Source organism: Triticum aestivum, chromosome 3A (assembly GCF_018294505.1).
Source record: "Triticum aestivum cultivar Chinese Spring chromosome 3A, IWGSC CS RefSeq v2.1, whole genome shotgun sequence".
Classification (NCBI taxonomy): Eukaryota; Viridiplantae; Streptophyta; class Magnoliopsida; order Poales; family Poaceae; genus Triticum; species Triticum aestivum.
In genome coordinates, this window is record NC_057800.1 from 739,246,028 (window position 1) to 739,271,454 (window position 25,427).

The following is a 25,427-nucleotide window of genomic DNA, read 5'->3' on the forward strand; positions in this document are numbered from 1 at the left end:
TTGTGATGGAGAAGTATCTGAACACTTCCCTCTACGCGGATTGCTCTTCGCACGTCTACGACTGTGGCCGGCGGCCTCCGGGGGCTAGCATACCGTCAAATCTTGCGTAGGCGGCCTCTCACAAATCTGGAAGTGTTGAGGCGGTTGCAAACGCCCAGCACGCGTCTCCGGTGCGTGCCCCCCCCCTCACGGACGCCGCCGCCGCCGGCACCTGGAGGGGGGAAACGGACGCGTCGGGTCTACACGGAGTGGATGTAGCTGTGGGTTTGGCCCGGATGTTGCTCCAAAGTGTTCCTCTGGGCCGACCTAACACAACCGGGTGGAGAGGTCCACTGGTCAAAGCCCGTCCGTGCAAAGTCAAAGGGCTAGATCCCGTGGTCAAACGCTACAGGGTTAGGCGGGACGGGGGCCCTGGGGGGGTAGCAATGCCACCGGAGCGTCGTACCGGGCCCTCATACATGCGGGGTGGTGTTGTGGCATGTCCGAAGAGGCGGCACGCGTCTCCGGGTTGTGGCCCCCCTCACGGACGGCAATGAAACGGTAGTAGACGTTCTGCGGTAACGATGCAGCGTGAATATTATTAAATACTTGGAGCGCGATAAAATCATGAGTTTTTTACACAACGTGGGCACATGTGCTATAGGACTGATGGTAATTTTTCATAATTTTTTGTGATGGAGAAGTATCTGAACACTTCCCTCTACGCGGATTGCTCTTCGCACGTCTACGACTGTGGCCGGCGGCCTCCGGGGGCTAGCATACCGTCAAATCTTGCGTAGGCGGCCTCTCACAAATCTGGAAGTGTTGAGGCGGTTGCAAACGCCCAGCACGCGTCTCCGGGTGTGCCCCCCCCTCACGGACGCCGCCGCCGCCGGCACCTGGAGGGGGGAAACGGACGCGTCGGGTCTACACGGAGTGGATGTAGCTGTGGGCCTGGCCCGGATGTTGCTTCCAGGTGTCCCTCTGGGCCGACCTAACACAACCGGGTGGAGAGGTCCACTGGTCAAAGCCCGTCCGTGCAAAGTCAAAGGGCTAGATCCCGTGGTCAAACGCTACAGGGTTAGGCGGGACGGGGGCCCTGGGGGGGTAGCAATGCCACCGGAGCGTCGTACCGGGCCCTCATACATGCGGGGTGGTGTTGTGGCATGTCCGAAGAGGCGGCACGCGTCTCCGGGTTGTGGCCCCCTCACGGACGGCAATGAAACGGTAGTAGACGTTCTGCGGTAACGATGCAGCGTGAATATTATTAAATACTTGGAGCGCGATAAAATCATGAGTTTTTTACACAACGTGGGCACATGTGCTATAGGACTGATGGTAATTTTTCATAATTTTTTGTGATGGAGAAGTATCTGAACACTTCCCTCTACGCGGATTGCTCTTCGCACGTCTACGACTGTGGCCGGCGGCCTCCGGGGGCTAGCATACCGTCAAATCTTGCGTAGGCGGCCTCTCACAAATCTGGAAGTGTTGAGGCGGTTGCAAACGCCCAGCACGCGTCTCCGGGGTGTGCCCCCCCCTCACGGACGCCGCCGCCGCCGGCACCTGGAGGGGGGAAACGGACGCGTCGGGTCTACACGGAGTGGATGTAGCTGTGGGTTTGGCCCGGATGTTGCTCCAAAGTGTTCCTCTGGGCCGACCTAACACAACCGGGTGGAGAGGTCCACTGGTCAAAGCCCGTCCGTGCAAAGTCAAAGGGCTAGATCCCGTGGTCAAACGCTACAGGGTTAGGCGGGACGGGGGCCCTGGGGGGTAGCAATGCCACCGGAGCGTCGTACCGGGCCCTCATACATGCGGGGTGGTGTTGTGGCATGTCCGAAGAGGCGGCACGCGTCTCCGGGTTGTGGCCCCCCTCACGGACGGCAATGAAACGGTAGTAGACGTTCTGCGGTAACGATGCAGCGTGAATATTATTAAATACTTGGAGCGCGATAAAATCATGAGTTTTTACACAACGTGGGCACATGTGCTATAGGACTGATGGTAATTTTTCATAATTTTTTGTGATGGAGAAGTATCTGAACACTTCCCTCTACGCGGATTGCTCTTCGCACGTCTACGACTGTGGCCGGCGGCCTCCGGGGGCTAGCATACCGTCAAATCTTGCGTAGGCGGCCTCTCACAAATCTGGAAGTGTTGAGGCGGTTGCAAACGCCCAGCACGCGTCTCCGGGGTGTGCCCCCCCCCTCACGGACGCCGCCGCCGCCGGCACCTGGAGGGGGGAAACGGACGCGTCGGGTCTACACGGAGTGGATGTAGCTGTGGGTTTGGCCCGGATGTTGCTCCAAAGTGTTCCTCTGGGCCGACCTAACACAACCGGGTGGAGAGGTCCACTGGTCAAAGCCCGTCCGTGCAAAGTCAAAGGGCTAGATCCCGTGGTCAAACGCTACAGGGTTAGGCGGGACGGGGGCCCTGGGGGGTAGCAATGCCACCGGAGCGTCGTACCGGGCCCTCATACATGCGGGGTGGTGTTGTGGCATGTCCGAAGAGGCGGCACGCGTCTCCGGGTTGTGGCCCCCCTCACGGACGGCAATGAAACGGTAGTAGACGTTCTGCGGTAACGATGCAGCGTGAATATTATTAAATACTTGGAGCGCGATAAAATCATGAGTTTTTTACACAACGTGGGCACATGTGCTATAGGACTGATGGTAATTTTTCATAATTTTTTGTGATGGAGAAGTATCTGAACACTTCCCTCTACGCGGATTGCTCTTCGCACGTCTACGACTGTGGCCGGCGGCCTCCGGGGGCTAGCATACCGTCAAATCTTGCGTAGGCGGCCTCTCACAAATCTGGAAGTGTTGAGGCGGTTGCAAACGCCCAGCACGCGTCTCCGGGTGGTGCCCCCCCCCTCACGGACGCCGCCGCCGCCGGCACCTGGAGGGGGGAAACGGACGCGTCGGGTCTACACGGAGTGGATGTAGCTGTGGGTTTGGCCCGGATGTTGCTCCAAAGTGTTCCTCTGGGCCGACCTAACACAACCGGGTGGAGAGGTCCACTGGTCAAAGCCCGTCCGTGCAAAGTCAAAGGGCTAGATCCCGTGGTCAAACGCTACAGGGTTAGGCGGGACGGGGGCCCTGGGGGGTAGCAATGCCACCGGAGCGTCGTACCGGGCCCTCATACATGCGGGGTGGTGTTGTGGCATGTCCGAAGAGGCGGCACGCGTCTCCGGGTTGTGGCCCCCCTCACGGACGGCAATGAAACGGTAGTAGACGTTCTGCGGTAACGATGCAGCGTGAATATTATTAAATACTTGGAGCGCGATAAAATCATGAGTTTTTTACACAACGTGGGCACATGTGCTATAGGACTGATGGTAATTTTTCATAATTTTTTGTGATGGAGAAGTATCTGAACACTTCCCTCTACGCGGATTGCTCTTCGCACGTCTACGACTGTGGCCGGCGGCCTCCGGGGGCTAGCATACCGTCAAATCTTGCGTAGGCGGCCTCTCACAAGTCTGGAAGTGTTGAGGCGGTTGCAAACGCCCAGCACGCGTCTCCGGGTGGTGCCCCCCCCTCACGGACGCCGCCGCCGCCGGCACCTGGAGGGGGGAAACGGACGCGTCGGGTCTACACGGAGTGGATGTAGCTGTGGGTTTGGCCCGGATATTGCTCCAAAGTGTTCCTCTGGGCCGACCTAACACAACCGGGTGGAGAGGTCCACTGGTCAAAGCCCGTCCGTGCAAAGTCAAAGGGCTAGATCCCGTGGTCAAACGCTACAGGGTTAGGCGGGACGGGGGCCCTGGGGGGGGGGGTAGCAATGCCACCGGAGCGTCGTACCGGGCCCTCATACATGCGGGGTGGTGTTGTGGCATGTCCGAAGAGGCGGCACGCGTCTCCGGGTTGTGGCCCCCCTCACGGACGGCAATGAAACGGTAGTAGACGTTCTGCGGTAACGATGCCGGCGGCCTCCGGGGGCTAGCATACCGTCAAATCTTGTGTAGGCGGCCTCTCACAAGTCTAGAAGTGTTGAGGCGGTTGCAAACGCCCAGCACGCATCTCCGGGGTGTGCCCCCCCCTCACGGACGGCGTCGCCGCCGGCACCTGGAGGGGGGAAACGGACGCGTCGGGTCTACACGGAGTGGATGTTGCTCCCGGGTGTCCCTATGGGCCGACCTGACACAACCTGTGGCCCCGCTCACGGTCGGCGATGACACGGTAGTAGACAGATCAGGCGCTCGTATAGTTACCGGATCAGGCACTCGGTAACGGTACCCCTCAGTCAGTTGCTCTCCTATGTATCACCTTTCGCGAGACCATAGAAAATATTTATATTATAATGAAATGTTGCTGACCATAGAAAAAATTCGGTTCAAAAAAAATTCAAGAACGTGTATTTGAAAATATTTAATATGTACGTACAAATATTTTATATGTATATGAAACTTTTCAATGCGTATGAAAATAATATACACTAAAAATATATTTGAAGACAGCTAATAATATATGCTGTAATTAACATGTATACGGCTAGTTTGTAATGAACATGTATAAAAAAAGAAATAAACCTATGCCTACGGCTTAGCCGTCGGCATATATGCCACGTGGCATTATTTATATATGCCGACGGCTAAGCCGTCGGCATAGGGCGCCTTATCCACTCGCCGGTCAACCCGCGCGCAGCCTCATCCACTCGTTCTCTCCTCCACTCGCCGCTCAACCCCGGCCGCACCGTCCGCCGACCCGCCGCCGCTCCTCGCCGCCCGCTCCACCCGCGCCCCTCCCCTTCCCTCGCCCCTCCCCGCCTCCACCCCGACCCTCTCCGCCCCCTCCTCGCCGCCCGCTCCACCCGCGCCCCTCCCCTTCCCTCGCCCCTCCCCGCCTCCACCCCGACCCTCTCCGCCCCCTCCTCGCGGCGTCGCCGGCCGTCCACCCGACCCCGCCCCGGCCTCACAACGCCTCCGTCCAGCCGCCCCGCGCCGACCCCGTCTCGCGCCGCCGCCGGCCGCAGGGCTCCCAGCCCCTGGCTCGGCCTCCCGGAGCCCGCGGGCTGCCCCGACGAGCACGCGTGGGCGCGGCTTCGGCCGGCCCTGCTCGTTTCCTCCCGCGCCAGGGAGCACCTCCCTCCACCGCTGGACGCCGCCGTGCCCCTCCCAGCCCCAGTGAGCACCCCCTCCCACAAATCGTTGTTGCCATTGCTTGTGTTCATGGTGGCTGGATGAATAGATAGATGCTAGATAGATGGATGGATGCTAGATGAATAGATAGATGGATGCTAGATGAATAGATAGATGGATGGATACATATTAGATAGTTTTGTGTAGTTTTATTAGGTATTTAGATACATACTAGATAGTTTTTACTAAGTTTGTGAATATAGATGAATTAGATGTTGGGCAAGTTTGTGATAGATGGATGGATATTGGTCAAGATAGTGTTTTGGTAATGTTGATTCATATATAAGAAGCAAATCAAGGCACATGGTTTCTAAAATACTTAATAAAGATTTTTTTTGCAATTTGACATGTTGTTTCATGTCGATTCATAATGTTGTGCCAAATGGTTAATGTGATATGATGACCTAATTTTTTTTCACTCGGTGTAATTAACAGGATTTGTGGTGTTCCATCTTCGCGGAGTGATCATCGACGTTGGAGGTGTTGGTCCACGATCGTCCCTCTCCTTTGATCGACTACATCGGAGGGTGAGCAACAATTCCATGACCTCGTCCACTTTTTTTTCCATGTCACTAGATTGAATTTTCACATCAAGTCGCGTAACCTAGGTCTCCCGTCCGAAAGGGTTGCATCGATAAATATGCATTCAATTGCATATTTATCACCGCAGCTCTTTCGGATTGTCCAGCGCTTTCCACGGACAGCCCGAGGATGTGTAGATTGGGTACGTTGTTCATGCTCTACCCCGTTCCGAGACAGGATTTCGGCGGCGCCTCCCTGTTGTTCTCCGGATGCACATTCTCTCGGCATTTTGCCGAGACGTGTATTTGGAGAACAGCGGGGAGGTGCTGCCGAAATTTTGTCTCGGAATGGGGTAGAGCATGGACCGTACTCAATCTACACATTCTCGGGTGGGATTAGGACCCATCTTTACCTATTAGAGATGTAGGTGGATTACTCGTCAACCTTGTAAAAAATAAAATATTGATGTTGGTAATTAAAATGAATCCTTAATTTTGTTGTGTGGCTTCCAATAAAGCAGAGATGGCAGATAATCAGTGGATGTATAGTGGGTTTTTCCGTCGGAATCAAGTAACAACAGAGTGGGTCGAGAAAACTGATGTGTTTTTGAAAGAGATATTCCGTAGTCCAATGAGGATGGTGCCAGAATGCCCGTGTGCCAGATGTAAGAGACGTATCCGCAGAGATAAGAGTGAGATGACTAAGCACCTTCGCACGCATGGATTTATGCCCAACTTTAATATGCCGATAAACTTTGCCCAGCGGGACCGTGGTAGAGAGGATGTGATACGACAACGCATCGCTGGTTATGAGGACGATGGGGTTAGAGACATGCTAGATGATGTCTTTGCTGCACAGCCGACACCTCCGTCACATTCAGCGAATGAACCGGAGGAGCCGGAGGAAACCGCAAAGGCCTTCCTGGAAATCTTGGCCTCGTCAAAGAAACCTCTCTATGAGGGTGCCAAGCTGTCTGTGCTGGATGCCATCTCGCAACTGATGGCAGTGAAGGCTGAGTACGGCTGTAGCCGAGGTTGCTTCGAAGCATTTCTGGGAGTATGGGCTAACAGCCTGCCCGAGGGCCATGAACTGCCGAAAACCATGTACGGTACGAAGAAAATCATGAAGGCGCTCTCCATGGACTATGAGAAAATACATGTTTGTCCAAAGAATTGCCTTTTGTTTAGACATGAGTATGCGGATGACAACTACTGTAGGAAGTGCGGTTCCTCTCGGTATATTGAGGTGGTCGATAAGCATGGTCAGAAGCGGCAGCTAAAAATCCCTGTGAAGGTTCTTCGGTATCTTGATTTTATAAAAAGACTGCAGCGCCTTTTCATCACCGAGGAGTCTGCCAAAATGATGAAGTGGCACAAGGAAGGGAAAAGGTACAATCCAAAAAAAATTGTACATACATCAGAAGGTGAAGCATGGAAGTCATTCGATATAAAGTACCCGGAGGAAGCAGCCGAGGCTGGGAATGTCAGAATTGCTATAACAGGTGATGGGTTCAATCCATATGGTATGTCGTCTAATCCATACAGCTGCTGGCCCATATTTGTTATTCCGCTCAATCTCCCTCCCGGCGCCATAATGCAACGCAAGACCATGTTCCTGTCGCTTATAATTCCGGGGCCTGAATATCCAGGGAAGAATTTGAGTGTGTTTATGCAGCCGTTGGTGGATGATTTGCACCATTCTTGGTACTTCCCGAGGTTGACATACGACCGGCATCTGCAGAAAAATTTCTTGATGAAAGTTTGGCTACAGTATTGCATGCATGACTTTCCCGGCTATGCCCTGTTCTGCGGATGGTGTACAAGTGGAAAGATGCCTTGCCCAGTGTGCATGCAGGCCTTGATTTTCATTTGGATGAAGAAGGGTGGCAAGTATGTTGCCTTTGACCAGCATCGACAATTCCTCCCTCCAGACCATCCTGATAGGGAAGACAAGAAGAACTTCACAAAAGGCAAAGTTGTCCATGAAGTAAATGAGATTCCAACGTTTTCTGGTGAGGATGTGCTTGCTCAGCTCAAAGCTCTTAAGCCTGCCTGTGAAGGGAAAGGCAAAGGCAAAGGCAAAGGTAAAGGGAAAAAATATTTTGAAGGATATGGTGAGACGCACAACTGGACTCACATTACCCCCTTCACGCAGCTTCCCTATTTTAAGGACCTCAAACTTCCATACAACATCGACGTGATGCACACCGAAAAGAATGTCGCAGAGTCCCTTTTTAACACGATCCTCAACATTCCTGATAAGACAAAGGATAATGTTAATGCTAGAGTCGATCAACAGAATATTTGTGATAGACCACGTCTTCACATGCAACCTCCCACAGGCAGTCGAAAATCTTGGTTCAAGCCAGATGCTGACTTCGTACTTAAAAAGGATCATAAGATGGAGGCATTCAAGTGGCTGAAACACGTCGTGAAGTTCACTGATGGTTATGCGTCGAATATAAGTAAGGGGGTCAATCTTTCAACGGGCAGAGTGACCGGGCTCAAGAGTCATGACTATCATGTATGGATTGAGCGGATTATGCCGGTGATGGTTCGGGGCTATGTTCCCGAGCGTGTCTGGCGTGTGCTTGCGGAGTTAAGCCATTTCTTCCGAACGCTTTGTGCTAAAGAAGTATGTCCTGAGAAGATAAAAGAAATGCATAAGAAGGCGCCGGAGTTGATATGCAAGCTAGAGAAGATCTTCCCGCCAGGCTTCTTTACTCCGATGACACATCTCATTTTGCACCTTGCGAACGAGGTATTGTTGGGGGGCCCTGTGCAGTATCGTTGGCAGTACGGCCCTGAGAGACAGAACAAGCATCTGAGACGGAAATGTGGAAACAAAGCTAAGATTGAAGCTTCCATAGCTGAGGCAGTTATCCTAGAGGAGGTGGCAGACCTCAGGACAGCCTACTATCCGGACCATGTTCCCACGTTGCACAATAAGGTGTCTCGATACAATACAGAAGAACCCAAGTATAAACCCAAGTTGCCTCTATTCACCGGGCAAGGTGGCAGGGCTGGATGCTCGACATCTTATGTCATGCCACGAGATGAGTGGGAGGATGTCATGTTCTATATCTTGCACAACATCAAGGAAGTTGAGGATGAGTGGATGAGGTAATACCTTTGCACCATTCTTTTAGTCAATTCGTTATGTTCACTTTGCCTAGTTCTTATACCGCTTTTCTTATTGTAGTCGATTCGTTGAGGAAGAATGGACAGGAATGCTGCCTCCTACTGAAGCGGAGGCACTTGCTCTTCTCCGAAAGGGTGCTGATGGAAGGAAAAATTTCGTTGCGTGGTTCATGGAGAAAGTAATTTTTCACACTTTCAATTAAACTCATGCACCCTATAATTTCAATTAAACTCATGCACCCTATAATTTCAATTGAACTTGTAGGGAAATGATCCGACCGAATCAATGGATGAAGAATTGAGATGGGTTTCCATGGGTTTTGACCCTGTCGTCATGACATGCGAAAAGTATGATGTGAATGGGTATCGCTTCCATACAGAGGAGCACCAGAACAGTCGGCCTGATCCCAAAACCATAAATACCGGAGTCTTCACTGAAGGAGATAATAAAATAGATTACTACGGAAGGGTAGGAAAAATATACGAGCTTACATTCAAACTTGGCCGCGAACACCTAAGTCTCACTGTGTTCAAATGCCGATGGTTCGACCCCAAAAAGGGCCTGAGACATACGCCTTCTATTGGTTTAGTTGAAGTTAAACCATCAACCGTCTATGCCGGAGCTGATCTCTTTATCGCCGCTACCCAGGCCACACAAGTATATTATCTGCCTTACCCATGCCAGAAAGAGTACCTAAAGGGTTGGGAAGTTGTGTTCAAGGTGTCGCCGCATGGTAAGCTACCGGACCCGAACGATGATGATTACTACAACATAAACCCCATGACATACGAGGGAGTGTTCTATCAAGAGGAACATGATGACGTGGTCCGAAACAACGAGGATGATGACTTGGGTTATGTTGACCTGGACCCAAACGACGACGACGCAAGGATTGATGGTGAGGCAGTTGTGAATCAAAGAGACATAATTATGCTTGAAAAGTTAAATGAAGACGCTGATGATGAGGAAGAGCCTCCACCTCTGTCAGACAACGAAGAAGATATGCGTGATAGTGATGATGAGACCGCTCCACAAATAGATTACAATAGTGATGATTCATATGGGTTCTAGAAAATGTAAGTTCTTTTAATGATCATTACAATAGTATGCTTAATGTGCACTTCTGGTATTAATGTTTTTCCTGTATGCTTGTTTAATTGATATCCTTACTAATTGTTTATTCTCTTCTCAATGCAGGTTTGCTAATCATGGGCAAGTCCAGTGGTGCCAGTTTCCTCAGTAAACTCAAAGGAGGACTTACTCGGAGTGGACGAGCCCACAAGGTTCCCTCCCGACTACGCGAGGATGGCACCTCACAGGGAGGTGGAGGGGTCGGGGGAGGAGACCCTAGAGGAGGAGGCGGTGGGGGGAGAGCCCCTAGAGGAGGAGGAGGTGGGGGGAGAGGCAGCCGGGGCAAAAAACTCCGGGCCGTGTCCGAAATAGGAGGGTCTTCTTCGATGCCCTCCCATACAGAGGCACCTTCTGAGTCTGAGGAGGAGGAGTATGTTCCTGATGGCGAGGAGGAGGAGGCCGAGGAGGAGGGTGAGGAGGAGGAGGCCGAGGAGGAGGGTGAGGAGGAGGAGGCCGAGGAGGAGGGTGAGGAGGAGGGCGAGGAGGGTGGAGGGGAGGTTGATCCCGAGTTGTGGGGTGACTTGCCACCGGGTGCTCCGCAGGGGTGGCTGCGTGGTAATGCCGGACTACCTACACCACCTTCTATCGAGGAGCACAAGTGGATCATTGAACCTGTGGGGACAGAGTAAGTGCCTCTCAATCATATTTTCAACACATGACAACATTTTCTTATTGTACACATGGCAATCATTTGATTCTTTTGCAGAAACTGGATCCTTCGCGGAAATGGCCGTAAACCGAACGGCCTTATCACTGTCCTGTTGAAGCACTTTTGGCCTGGCCTATTCTGCCCGCGGCCAGACAGGGACCCGCAGCTGCGGGTTTTGGCCACGAGCTGGGCCCACTACGAGGCTTGCAGCAACGCGGAGTACGGGACAGCCGCTAAGGCCGTGATCACCAAATTTTGGGTAAGTTCTCTTCTGAATCACTTGTCTTCAGTTTCGTTCATAGTTTATCATTGGATCACTCAACTCATGCCTTGTTTGCTTCTGGTTTATGCAGCAACTCTATAGAGTTCTTGACGAGCACAAGGCCAGAGCCGACGTGGTCTTGCTTGCGGCTGCGAAGAAGAAAGCTCGTCAGTTGCAGTACGAGGTGCGCTGGGTTGCCGTCTCGCAGTACTACCACTACTACCTGCACCAAAAGATGACCAAAAGTCAAGCGCAGAAGCAGCGACTTACCTTGAACAGGGAGCAGTTCATGATGGTAACTATTACTAACTTTTCATTGTTTCAAGCAGTCAACTCTATGTTTCGTGCTCACATGTCATGCTTCCAAAATTTGCATAGGTTGTTCCTCGTTGGTGCTATGGAAGGCATGACGGATGGGCGAGTTTGGTGGATAGGTGGCTCGGCGCCGATGCAGAGTTTGCTGCCAAGAGCATCAAGGGCCGGGCTAACCGTGGAGCCGACGGGACACACGGCCAAGGAAACAGGAACCACTGGAGCTTCAAGGCCATGAAGGTATATCTATGTGCATGATGCATTTTTGTTCTTCTTTACCGTCATGTTCTTATGTATGGCTAACTTCTATTTGACGTTGTAGGAGGACAAGTTGAAGAGGCCGCTCTCAGACATGGAGTCGTGGAAGCTGGCCCGCGAGCGGAGTCGTCGCAAGGAGGGCGAGAGCCAGTACTACGGCAAGACCGAGGAGCACCTGGGGTCTTACATTCATCACTATCAGGAGTTGCATCCGGATGTTCCTGTTGCCGAGGTCGCCCAGTCTCAGATCGACGACACGGCGGTGGTGGCCATCCAGGGGAAGAAGAATGGCCGGTATCCGTGTTTCGACGGCTTGATCACTCCTTCGATCTCGTACACACAGCTTCGGGCTAGCAACCCGAGCCAGTTAGAGAGTACGGGGCGTTCACAGACTCCTTTAGCCCGCCAGCATGCTGTAAGTACTTCCTCTTTATCTTTTTCTATCTAGCATTCTCAGTTTATTTTCAGCATTGCTCACTTAGAAACAATCTAAATTATGTAGGCATATAAGGAGTTTGTCGAGCATAGGAATCTCGAGGTGCGGGAGTACTTGAAACGAGTGAAGGCAAACGATGATTACAACCGTCAGATGATGACGGTTAGTTCTGCCCTCTTAAAACCAAGCTAAATTTTTGCACTTTCATTCCTTCTGATCTTCTAGTTTGCTTGTTTAACTAACATTCAGGCTATGTTGGCGGCTTGGAGTAACGGCACGGGTCCACCACAAATGGGACCCCCACCACCACCTGCGGGAGAACCCCCACACGTGCCCACGTTCGATGAATGGGTGGCACTAGGCAGTGATGGTCCGGTTAGTACATTTGCCTAACTACTGACAAACTAGTTCTCGTTCATTCAACACTATCATATCATATTTACTGTTAGAATCTTTTCTGAAACATGTAGGGGACCGGTGGCTCGACTCCTGCTCCGTCGACCCCAGTCACTCCGATCTGGCAGAGTGGTGGTGGTTTTGGTGGAGGTGGTGGTTTTGGCGGAGGTGGTGGTTTTGGTGGAGGTGGTGGTTTTGGCGGAGGTGGTCTTGCTTGATGATTCCGTGCATGTGGCCGTCGTGCCATGCCTTTCATATTCCTACTTTTATGATGTTTCATGTCTTGCACAACTTTTATGTTCATGAACTTGAGTCGGTGATGATCTTTAGATGATGTGATGAACTTGAGTATGTTTAGATGATGATGGTGAACTTGAGTATGTTTAGATGATGAACTGTCATATTTCTGCATAATTTCATATTGTTCTGTTTTGAAATGCTGTCAAATGAATTGGAAAAGAGAAAAAACAGGGAAAAAAAAACTATGCCTACGGCAAAGCCGTCGGCATATATAAGCCCAGGAGTCACCAGGGCTCGCCACGTGGCGGATCTATGCCGACGGCTTTGCCGTAGGCATAGATGAAAATCTATGCCGACGGCAAAGCCGTAGGCATACCTCTGCTGCCAGGAGTAACCAGAAGACGACACGTGGCAGGGCTATGCCTACGGCAAAGCCGTCGGCATAGATGAATCTATGCCGACGGCTTTGCCGTAGGCATAGCCCTGCCACGTGGCCTTGCGTGATTCGTCCCCGTTTTTGACGGCGCCGTCCGTTGCCGTCAGACGAAAAAGACTGCCGACGGCTATACTATGCCGACGGCTGACGCCAGGCCGTCGGCATAGGCCCCTATGCCGACGGCTTTACTATGCCGACGGTCTGACAAGACTACGCTGACGGTATCTACGCCGACGGGTCTATGCCGACGGCAGCCGTAGGCATAGACCTATGCCGACGGCTTGGGGGCCTATGCCGACGGCCCTTGGCCGTAGGCATAGACCGCGAGTCCGGTAGTGCAGCCTCCAGGACGGCCGCGTCCTACGTTCCCCTCTTCGGGGGTTCCCGTGGGGCAAGCGGCTAGTCGGATCCCACGACGGTGGCTAGATAGCCGCCGCAGCCGGCACTCATGTCGTCATCGTGAATCTCTTCTCCGGCGCTCAGGTGGAGCTCTCCGCCAAACAGAGCATCATGTAACGCCTTCGATGCGGCTATATCTCCCACGTGTCGAAGCACGACTTAGAGGCATAACCGCATTGAAAGCAATGTCGCAAGTGAGGTAATCTCCACACAACCCATGTAATACATAAGGGAAAGAGATACATAGTTGGCTTACAATCGCCACTTCACACAATTACATGAATAAAGCATTACATCATCCAGATACAATCAAGATCCGACTACGGAACCAAAATAAAAGAAGACTACCCCAAAAGCTACACAGATCCCCGATCTTCCCGACTGGGCTCCACTACTGATCAACTAGAACGAAACAACACAAAGGGCAAGATCTTCATCGAGCTCCTCCTGAGCTCAGTGGCGTCACCTGCACGGTATCATCGGCACCTGCAAACTGGTTTTGGAAGTATCTGTGAGTCACGGGGACTCAGCAATCTCACACCCTATAGGAAGGGTAACATGTATGAGGTGGAGCTGCAGCAAGCGACTAGCATATATGGTGGCTAACATACGCAAATGAGAGCGAGAAGAAAAGGCAAAGCACGATCGATAAAACTATGATCAAGAAGTGATCCTAGAACAACATACGTCAAGCATAACTCCAACACCGTGTTCACTTCCCGGACTCCGGAAAGAGACCATCACGGTTACACACGCGGTTGATGTATTTTAAATAAGGTAAACTTCAGGTTTTCTACAACCGGACGTTAACAAATTCCTATCTGCCCATAACCACGGACACGGCTTTCGAAAGTTCAAATCCCTGCAGGGGTGTCCCAAACTTAGACCATCACAAGCTCTCACGGTCAACAAAGGATATTCCTTCTAGCGGGAAGACCCGATCAGGCTCGGAATCCCGGTTACGAGACATTTCGACAATGGTAAAACAAGACTAGCAAAGCCACCCAGATGTGCCGACAAATCCCGATAGGAGCTGCACATATCTCGTTCTCAGGGCACACCGGATGAGCCAGACGTCGGGTAAGCCAGCCCAGAGTTGCCCCTGGTAGTCTCGGACATCGCTCAATTGGACCAACACTTAGAGAAGCACTGGCCCGGGGGGGGGGGGTTAAATAAAGATGACCCTTGAACCGGCCGACTCAAGGGAAAAAAAGGCTAGGTGGCAAATGGTAAAACCAATGTTGGGCCTTGCTGGAGGAGTTTTATTCAAGGCGAACTGTCAAGGGGTTCCCATTATAACCCAACCGCGTAAGGAATGCAAAATCCGGGAACATAACACCGATATGACGGAAACTAGGGCGGCAAGAGTGGAACAAAACACCAGGCATAAGGCCGAGCCTTCCACCCTTTACCAAGTATATAGATGCATTAATTAAATAAGAAATATTGTGATATCCCAACAAAATATCCATGTTCCAAACATGGAACAAGCTTCAATCTTCACCTGCAACTAACAACGCTATAAGAGGGGCTGGGCAAAGCGATAACATAGCCAAACAACGGTTTGCTAGGACAAGGTGGGTTAGAGGCTTGGTTCAACAATATGGGAGGCATGATAAGCAATTGGTAGATATCGCGGCATAGGCATAGCAAAAGAGCGAGCAACTAGCAAGCAAAGATAGAAGTGATTTCGAGGGTATGGTCATCTTGCCTGAGATCCCGCAAGGAAGAAAAACGAGTCCATGAAGAAGACAAACGGACGTAGTCGAACGTATCCTCACAAACGCGACATTATCGGAACTAATCCGAGGAAGCAACACCGGAAAGAAACAAACAACATAGTAAACAACCACCACATAATCATGGCATGATGCACAACCAAGTATGATGCATGTCCGGTTTAAAAAAACATGGCATGGCAAAATGCACAAAACAAAGCTACAAATTAAGTGGAGCTCAATATGCAACTAGTTGCATATTGACGGAACACCACATGACTTATTTAGTTCTATCTTGTTTAGGTACTCAACAATATTAAATGTTGGTTAACATGGCAAGAGGTGAACCATAACAAGACTAAACCACCTAAACAATTTAAATGGGGCCGGATATAATAAACAACAAACCCGGTAAATCCCCATATGCATTTATCAACTTGGTACAACAACAATTTTAAACATTTAAATGTTATTATCATGATGCGCATGACATGAGCAAGTTTTATGCAATTTTAAGAAAAGTTGACAAGAGCATATTAAGAAGTATTTGTCATCGTGGCAGAAATGAAAAGGGCAGTCACAACAACGATAACGAAACGGTGCCACGACAACGTTCCGGTTCCGGTAACTCGATTGAGATCCCGGTGCAAAGAAAGTGCGACGGGAGCGTGACATGCGATAAAAGGTGGGGTGCTCCCAGTTACCGGGTTCCCACATGACGATGACAAGGTAAAAGAGGGCAACGTGCACCGACAAATCGAGCACGGTGCAAGCACGAGCATCTCATACATCACAATGCATTCGTTCACGAGCGGTCGTCTCGGGGTTATACCTTCGAAGCGTGCGTTATCGGAGTGATTTGGGTCAAGCAGTGTAGTCGTTCACGATTGTCGTGGGAAGTAGTGGTACTCGGCGATGGTAGATGAAGTAGTTGTTCACGGTTCGTTGTGGGAAGTAGTCATTCTCGTGGCGACGGTAGTCGTTCACGTTCTTTGTCTCACAAGTTTCCGTAGATGTTCAGGGGCACGGCAAGAAACTCGGCGTTTCGGTGCGATGTAGGGGTACATGTCGTAGGTCATTGTGGTACTTGGTGTAACATAGGTCTTCGGGGTCGTCGGCACCCGTTCACATTGTGGCTGTACACGTCGACGGTCTTATCGGAACCTCGTCAACGTTCGAGATCCACCTTGGCGATCCGAAGGGGTACTCGGCGTCATGATACTTGGGTCTTCGGACTTGCCGATCTCGGTTCTTGCGACGGTAGTCGTATAAGTTGGCGGTAGTGGAACTTGGTGCATCCAAGGTCTTCGGGCGTAGTGGTACACATGGTCTTCCGCGTGAGCAGTTGTACACGATCGGAGGGGAACTTGGCGCGTCATCGTGTAGTCATACATCGAGGTCCTCGTGCACTTTGACGACTCTAGAAGAGGAGCTTGGCGACCACGGTCTTGACGTCAACGGTGCCAGGCTGCGGAGAGCACACACAACAGGGCACGGCAAAATTTGTGCACGGCAGCAACGGGTCGTCTAAAGGAGGCAGAGGCCATGTCGCCAAGGATGACTGGCAGCTGGAAGAAATGGCCTGCGTCGGCCTTGGCATGAATCAAGGAAACGGCGGCGAGGGCATCACAGGAGCAAGGCAACGAGGCAGCGCTGCTCGGGTCGAGATGTAGGGCACCACAGACGTTGGAGGCGGCGCAGAGGAAGGAGAAATACGGCCGCTGGGCTTGGGAAGGCGCCGAACTTGATGGACCTCGCGGGGTCCTGGTGGGGCATCAGGTGACGGAGCTTCGGCGGGGTCAAGAGTGGCCGAAGGAGCATCGGCAGGGCAGCCAAGGAAGCAAGGCTAGTGCTCCCTCGACAAGGTAGCGAGGAGGCAGAGGAGAGCTGGCGCAGAGGAAGTGCTCGCGGGGCAGCGGAGGTCGCGGCTTGCAGGAGCTTGAGGGACGGTGCGACGGAGGGAAGCAGGAGGGGGGTCAAGGGAGAGGGGCGAATGGAAGAGAGGGGCGCGCGTGCTGGAGAGTTGCTCTCCCTGGCGAAGCGGTGCAGGGGAGAGGATGAGGGTGAGAGCGAGGCTGCGAGGGAGAGAAGGGGATCGAGCGCCTCCTGGCTCGATGCGTGAGGGTGTGCGTGTGGCGGCGGCGTGAGGGATCGAGAGAACGAGGGGGAGGCCAGGGGTTCGGGAGCCCGGCTGGGCCTTGGGCCAGCGGTGGAGTTTGACCTAGGGAGGCCGGCGGAAGGAGAGGCCCAACTGGGCTGTGGCTGACCTAAGCTGAACTCCTCTCTCTCACTCAAAAGAGAAAAAAAACAGAGATAAGGAAGAAAAGAAAGAGAGGATAGGGGACGAAGTTGGATGCGCGGATAGTTTTCCCGGACTCACAAAAATATGTTAGGACCGAGAAAATTAGGAAAGACCAAGATTGAAAGAATAAATTCAAATGTATTTGAATTTAATTCAACTCGTTTGAAAAAAAGTAGGGATCCGAAGTTTCCAAAAATGTTGAACATCTAGGAAGAGCCTCGATAAAACGATAAAAGAAAATGAGGACAAGTCAGAGACCAAGAATTGAGATAACCAAGGCATTGGGATTTATTTGCAAGTGTGTCAACGGTTAATTCCAAAAGAATGGAATATTTAATAATAGCTCCATAATTATTAGGAGGATATGTTATATAGAGAAACCACCAGGTGAACTTCCTCGGTTTAAATGGACTGAAAATCCATACGATTTATTTATTTGATTTGAGATGCAAAGATTAAAGACATGATGTCATGATGCAAATGCTCATGATGCAAAGATGAAAACGATGAGCCAAACAAAACACACGACGAAACCCGGAAACATGGAAGGCATGTGAAGCTCCGGTCTTGGGGCGTTACACATCATTGGGTGTAAATGCCCAACCAAACGGCTGCTGGCATTCAATCAGAGAGCCAATCTTGTCTCCGTTCAGAAAATCATCTTCTCGGAGGACCCCTCCTCGAGTGAATGCGTCCTTGCTGCGATAACCACAAGATGCAAGATAGCGGTATGCAAAATTGGCAGTCCGAATCATGGGTGGACGACAAGAGGATGTGTCGCTTCCGAATATGAGGAGATAACAGACATCGCCTTCTGCAACGGCATGATCTATGCCCTTATGTCCGGCAAATTGTTTAGGTTCAACATCAGCACGAATGAAAACGGTGTTCTGATTGAAAAGAGAGAGTTCTTGTATGTGTGGTTTGAGTTCCGGTACCACCAAACATACATCTTGGAGCTATGCGGCAAACTAGCGATAGCTGTGGAGTCCCCGTCATACGTGGGCTGCTTCAAAGCTAAAACTTTTAGGGTTTTCTAGCTTGCTGATAGAGGCACAACGCGGCCAACACACCACAGGTTCAAACGGATAGAGGTGACGAGTTTGGGTGAGCATGCTTTATTCTTGGGGCCAACATGCAGCAAGGCGGTGCATGTGTCTTTGACTGCTGGACACAACAGGGTAAAAAGGAATCACATTTACTACTCCAAGCAACACTTACATTCAAACCATAACCTAGAGTGCTCAAAAGGGCTCGACCTCGGCAGTTACACCGTGTATTACAGAAAAAGTATAGGGATGGATCGCACGGAGAGGATCATATCACAGGGATACCACTACCGTCACGAGGATGGCGGTAATGCTTGTGTCTGGGTTCTGCCTCCGGACTTCTAATTCCTCGCTCAAGCCTTTATCTCGATTTTATGTTAAAAGGCATCCATATTCTTAAACTTATATGATTTTCTCTCTTTGGCGATGTATAGTTATGTTACCTGGTGTGTATATAGGCAACAAATTAATTATCTAATCTTGTTCCTGTAGTGCTACGCCATTAATGTCATATTCTACCATTGACATTAGGGTAAGACATAGGGTAATCCTCTCTTGCAACTTAGTTTGGTTAAACTATAGCTACAGGAATAGGGAGCCTTTGTACGCCAAGCGCATTTCGAAAACGTGACAGCTGCTGGAGCTACCGCCCGTAGTTTCTTAATCTGAAAAACAAGTAATCTGTGTAATTTATGCAACTAACAATGAATGGAATTTTCACCCGCAAAAAGAAAGCAATAATGAAATTTTGACCGAGCGCGACTTGCAAAACAGTCGACAGAATAATAGGAAAAATGAAATATCGTGGTTTCATCAATGTTTTTTTATGCATAGTCAATCGATAAACTATAGTATTGAATATTGCCGATAACAATCATAGTTAAGATAAGTGCGTACAGACATATTCACGAAAAAAAGAGTGTACGAACAAGCATGCATTGACAAGCAACTAGTTGACTGGAGGTAGAAGCCAGATGCAGCTGTTACTACTATTCTTGGAACTAGTTGACTGGAGGTACAAGCTCTCCACATCATCATGGAACGACAAATGTCCCTCGGAATAGTAGATGTGGTTTGTTTCCACCCCGCCACGCCTGCCCGTGCCCGGCATGTGCACCGCCTTGCAGCCTGTTGGCCCCAAGAACAATGCATGGTCTTCCAGGCTCGTCACTTCCTTCAGATTGTAGAGCTCGAACACCCTGAAAAATTGATCTTTGCAACAAACCGCTTGTTGGTCCGACCTTGACCGCAATCACCGGCTTGCCATGCAACTCGAAGATGTATTTCAAGATCGAAATCACATCGAGCTCGAAGAATTGCAACACGCGCGTTGAGACGGTTTGATGGTAGACACTGGTGACCTGTGGGGTGTCATCTTTGTACGTGTTCATGTTGAATATGAGAATTTGATTGTGCGTCAGGCCATGTAGCCTTCCATTGCAGAAGGCGATGTCTGTGAGCACCGTACGGATAAGGCCCCATCCGCCATATCCATTTGTTGTCCATCCGCCTGGAGAGCCAATCGTGCAAAGCGCTATCTTGCACTCCGACGACTCCGTGGTCATCGCAGCGAGATCCCGGATCCGAGCGTCACGCCGACGACCCAGCCACCGTCGTGGCCTCCGACGAGCCTAGTGCCTCTCGGGAACCACATGAGTGGGACGCGCAAGGCCCTGCCGTCCTCGGGGCTGTACGCTCGCGTCTCCTGGTCGTGGTCAGTATCACCGGTGAAGGGCAGGAGCAGCGGGAGAGCAGGCAGCCCCGGGTGCCATGACGCGACGGCGCGCCGCGCCAGGACCTGCAGACCGCCCTGAAGCGGGCACGGTCGTACGCCGAGGAGCATCCGACGTAGACCGCGTCGAGGAGGTCGTCCGGGAGCTCGGACCACCCCTGTTGCTGTTGTACGACTCCGCCGGCGGAGGCGGCCATGCGATTCGCTCTTGATGGTTGCAGCGAGAGCGGCGGACCATTGGGATCTTTAGCTTCGGCTTTAGGGTTTTCCCGGCCCGCAGACAGACACAATCCTCGGCCGCCATAAGGAATAGGAAGGAAGATCAGCCCATGATCCGTTGCATCTGTGCATCTGTACATACGTATATCAGGCCCAAGGACATGGACGTGCGTACAACTCTTTTCGACCAATCAATCTCTCTCGCAACACAACCCTACACGTACGAGCTTCAACCATCCATGGCCAGCGACGTCCAAGGCCGGTGGCCTGACCTGCCCGGCGACTCCTGCGTGCGATCTACGGGCTGTGCTCCTCGCAGCGGTGCGACCGCGCGCGTTTCACTGCCATCTGCACGTCCTGGCGCGCGGTCGCGTCATGGCATCCACAGCCGCCGGCCATCCCGCTGCTGGTCCCGTCGACCAGCAATGGCCAGCGTGACCGGGCGATGCGGGTGTGAAAACTAGGGTTAAGCGTATACATGTTGCAGGGATGTGTACGTGTTAAAATAGGGCCGAAGTCAGGATAGATACAAGGTTTGTTGGGCTCGGATTGATCTACAAGTTAGCTAACAACCTGATAAGATCATATCTCATAGTCCCAACAGAATATACAACACGCACGCACAATTACAGCACATATACGGTTTATATACTCCACCGTATATCAACTATCCAAGTTGAGATTGCGTCTAAAGGCCTCAAGCTGCTTAAGAGTAAGAGGCTTAGTGAATCCATCTGCAACTTGATCTTCAGTAGGTATGAACCTAATATTCAACAACTTATCTGCCACCCTTTCGCGAACAAAATGATAATCTATTTCAATGTGTTTAGTCCTGGCATGAAAAATAGGATTAGCAGACAAATATATGGCACCAAGATTATCACACCAAAGTGATGCAATTTTTGGATGATAAACACCCAATTCTGTCAGTAGATTCTGAACCCAAATAATCTCTGCAGTGGCATTGGCTAGAGCCTTATACTCAGCCTCTGTGCTTGACCTGGAAATAGTGGGTTGCTTGCGAGCACACCAAGATACCAAATTACCTCCAAGAAATACCGCAAAGCCTCCTGTTGATCTTCTGTCATCATGACAGCCTGCCCAATCTGCATCTGAGAAAGCACTTACTAGCATTGAATCTGACTTACCAAGTTTAAGACCATGATCCTTGGTTCCTTGAAGATATAGAAGTATCCTCTTAACTGCTCTCCAATGCACACTAGTAGAAGCATGTAAGAACTGACAAACTTTGTTTACTGAATAAGAAATATCTGGCCTAGTCAAAGTCAAGTATTGAAGTGCTCCTACAATGCTCCTATACCTGGTTACATCCTCTGCTCCAAGTGCTTCTCCATCATACAGGGACAGTTTTTCAGAAGTAGACAGAGGCGTGGATGAAGGCTTGCAACCCTTCATGCCCACTTTCTGAAGTATTTCTTGTACATACTTTCCTTGTGACAGCACAATCCCTTCTTTAACAGGTTTTACCTCGATTCCAAGGAAGAAGTGAAGACTTCCAAGGTCCTTAAGTGCAAACTCCTTGCCCAAGTCCTTAAGAAGGGCTTCAACAGCACTAGGTGAAGAACTTGTAACCACAATATCATCAACATAAATGAGCATAAAAATGGTAATCCTATGCCGATGATAAAATAATAGCGAGGTGTCCCCCTTTGAAGGAGAGAACCCTAGAGACTGTAACTTTGACGACAGTCGAGAATACCAAGCTCTAGGTGCTTGTTTTAATCCATACAGTGCCTTATCAAGTTTGCAAACGTGACGTCGAAACTTTAAGCTTTCATACCCAGGAGGTTGTTTCATGAACACTTCCTCTTCCAGAACACTGTGCAAGAACGCGTTCTTTACATCTAGTTGTCGAATGCACCAATTTCTAGACACTACAATTGAGAGAATTAATCTGATAGTGGCTGCTTTGACTACATGACTGAACGTGTCCTCGTAGTCAATTCCATACCTTTGCTTGAACCCTTTTGCAACCAAGCATGCCTTATGCCTATCAACAGTACCGTCAGATTTCTGCTTGACTTTGTAGACCCACTTGCAGTCAATAACATTCCTCCCCTTGACTGGAGGCACCAAACGCCATGTTTTGTTCCTCATAAGAGCATCATATTCCTCATCCATGGCCTCCTTCCACCGACGTTCTCCAAGGGCTTCTCCCAAATTTTACGGTTCACCTGTGGCACAAAAAGAACCCCAACAGACACAACCATCGTTATAAATCTTAGGCCTGATAATACCACTCTGTGACCTGGTATGAGACCGCGGAGGAGGAGGCGGAGCTGGACGTGAGACATGTTGTTGGAGGCAATTTGAAGAAGCAGACACAGTAGATCCAGAATCCGCAGAAAATCCACCCGAGAACTCCTGGTGGAGCTCCTGTGTTGGCTCAGCGCAATCAGCCTCGACGTGCGCGCCAGCCGCTCCGGAACTGCCACTTGTCGCTGCCAGTGACGCGTCAGGCAATGACGAGGCGGAATCGCCCAATCCAGCGGGCGCGCTCATTCCCGAGGAAGACCGACCGGATGGGGACCCGCCTGGTCCCGTCACAGGCGCGGCCCGTGGCTGACCAACGCCATGCAGGGGGGACCCACCTGGTCCCGCAACAGGCGCACGCCGCGGGTTCGTAGGCGCGGCTCGCGACTGGCCGATGCCATGCAGGGGGGACCCACCTGGTCCCGCGACAGACCGCGGCGCAGATCCCATAGGAGATCCTCCTGACGCGCCTGCTTCAGCAGATCCCGAGAGGATCCCGCCCTGATCTGCTCCGGGATCAGTAGGCGGATCTTCTGGGGCTGAAAAAGAGGACTCCGTGGCCTGCATAAAATCATGGGGATTTTCTTCCATGTTTGCACTGTTTTCCTGCACACTTTCATCGGAGTTTTGATCAAAGGAGTTATGGGGCATTTACACATGATCATCAGCATCTTCTACGCCCCCGAGAACAAAGTTGGGTGATGGCAGAAGATGAGAGGGAAGAAGAACAAGTTCTTTACAAAGTTGAGCGCCGGCGTTAGGGTGGAGTTTGGCAAAGGGAAAAATTTGCTCATCGAAAACCACATCACGGGAGACATAGATGCGACCCGTGGCAACATCCAAACACTTGTAGCCTTTGTGAAGACTACTGTGCCCAAGAAACACACACTGTTTCGAGTGGAACTCAAGCTTATGTTTATTGAATGGACGAAGGTTGGGCCAGACGGCACAACCAAATATGCGGAGAAAAGTGTAGTTTGGTTTAGTGCCAAAAAGACGCTCAAGAGGAGTCTGATTATTGATGACTTTACTAGGAACACGATTTATGAGGTACACCGCCGTGAGAAATGCCTCGTCCCAAAATTTGAGAGGCATATAAGTTTGAGCAAGAAGGGAGAGACCAACCTCCACGATATGGCGGTGTTTACGTTCAGCGGATCCGTTTTGCTAATGAGCATGTGGACAGGAGACATGGTGAGTGATACCTATGCACTCAAAAAACGAATGAAGTTTTTGGTGTTCACCTCCCCAGTCCGTTTGCATGGCAAGAATTTTGCGATCAAAAAGACGTTCAACATGTTGCTGAAAGAGATTAAACTTTGCAAACACATCAGATTTATTCTTAAGCAAATAGATCCAACTGAACTTACTAAAATCATCAATGAAAGTGACATAATATTTTTGTCTGCTAACAGAAACGAGTCCAGGACCCCAAACATCTGAAAAAACTAGCTCTAAAGGAGCCTTTGATTCACTAGTAGAGCGAGAATATGGAAGTTGATGGCTCTTGGCCATCTGACACGAATCACACACATGAATGTGATCTTGCTTATTTGATAATGGAAGACTAAAATCTCGAAGAATTTTTTGGACCACCGGAAAAGCAGGATGCCCTAGGCGTTTGTGCCATCTTGAGGTGGATGGCTTGACCACATTGAGAGCTTGTCAAGGAGGGGCATCATGGCGGCCAGAGATAGGAAACAGGCGACCCCTAGTCCTGTTTTGAAGCACGGTTCTCCGAGTGGCCCGATCCTTAACAAAAAAGATTTCGGGGTAAACTTCCAAGAAAGCATTGTTATCTTTGATAAGTTTATAGGCAGAAAGAAGGCTTTGATCGGCTTGAGGAGCATGGATGATATTATTTAGATGCAAGGAGCCGTGAGGGGTAGTAAGAACTGAATGACCAATGTGGGTAATGTCCATACCTTGACCACTCGCAGTGTGGATTTGCTCTGTGCCGGTGTAGCGATCATGGACCGCAAGCTTTTCCAGTTCTCCCGTCACGTGATCAGTTGCACCAGTGTCAAGATACCAATTGGTATCAACTCCATAGGCGTGGGCGGCGTTGGCCGAGCGGTGTCCTCCACCACCACCACGTCCTCCGCCACCACCGCCTCCTGCGGGGTTGCGGACGTTGTTGTTGAAGTTGCGATCGTAGCGCTTCTTGCTGCGCCATGCACCATGCCCTTCAAACTTGCAAATCTGGCACTTCTCGCGCTCGCGGTCACCGCGGTCACCACCTCCTTGCCGCGGACCACCTCCAAAGCCGCCGCCACCGTGGTTGTCAGGGTAGTGGGCGCCCGCATTGTTGTTGATGTAGCCGCGGGAGCCACCTCCACTGTTGCCGCTGCCCCTTGAGTTGCCGCGGCCTCCACCCCTTGCCGCCAGATTTGCGGAGTGGAGAGCGGTGTTTTGGGCAGCGATGCGAGCTTCAGCCGACAGCAGCAGGTAGAAGAGCTTGCTGAGGCCGATCGGCTGCTCGATGGCGATGCGGGTGGAGATGGCCGAAACAAAGCCGCTGTAGTCGGGGTCGTGGAGGAGGCCTTGCAGGATGTGATCGACGATGTCATCTTCATCCAGGGGCTTGCCTGCAGCTGCCAGCTCGTCGGCAATGCTCACCATCTTGGTGTAGTAGGCCGCGGCAGACATGTCCCCTTTGCGGGTGTGCTCGATGGCCGAGCGGAGCTGGATAACCCTAGCCCTTGACTACGACGAGAAGCTTTGCAGCAAGGCGTTCCAGATCGATGCGGCGGTGGTGTGGGAGCTGACCTGCAGTAAGACCTCACGGGAGAGAGATGAGATCAAAAACGTGAGGATTTGCTGGTCTTG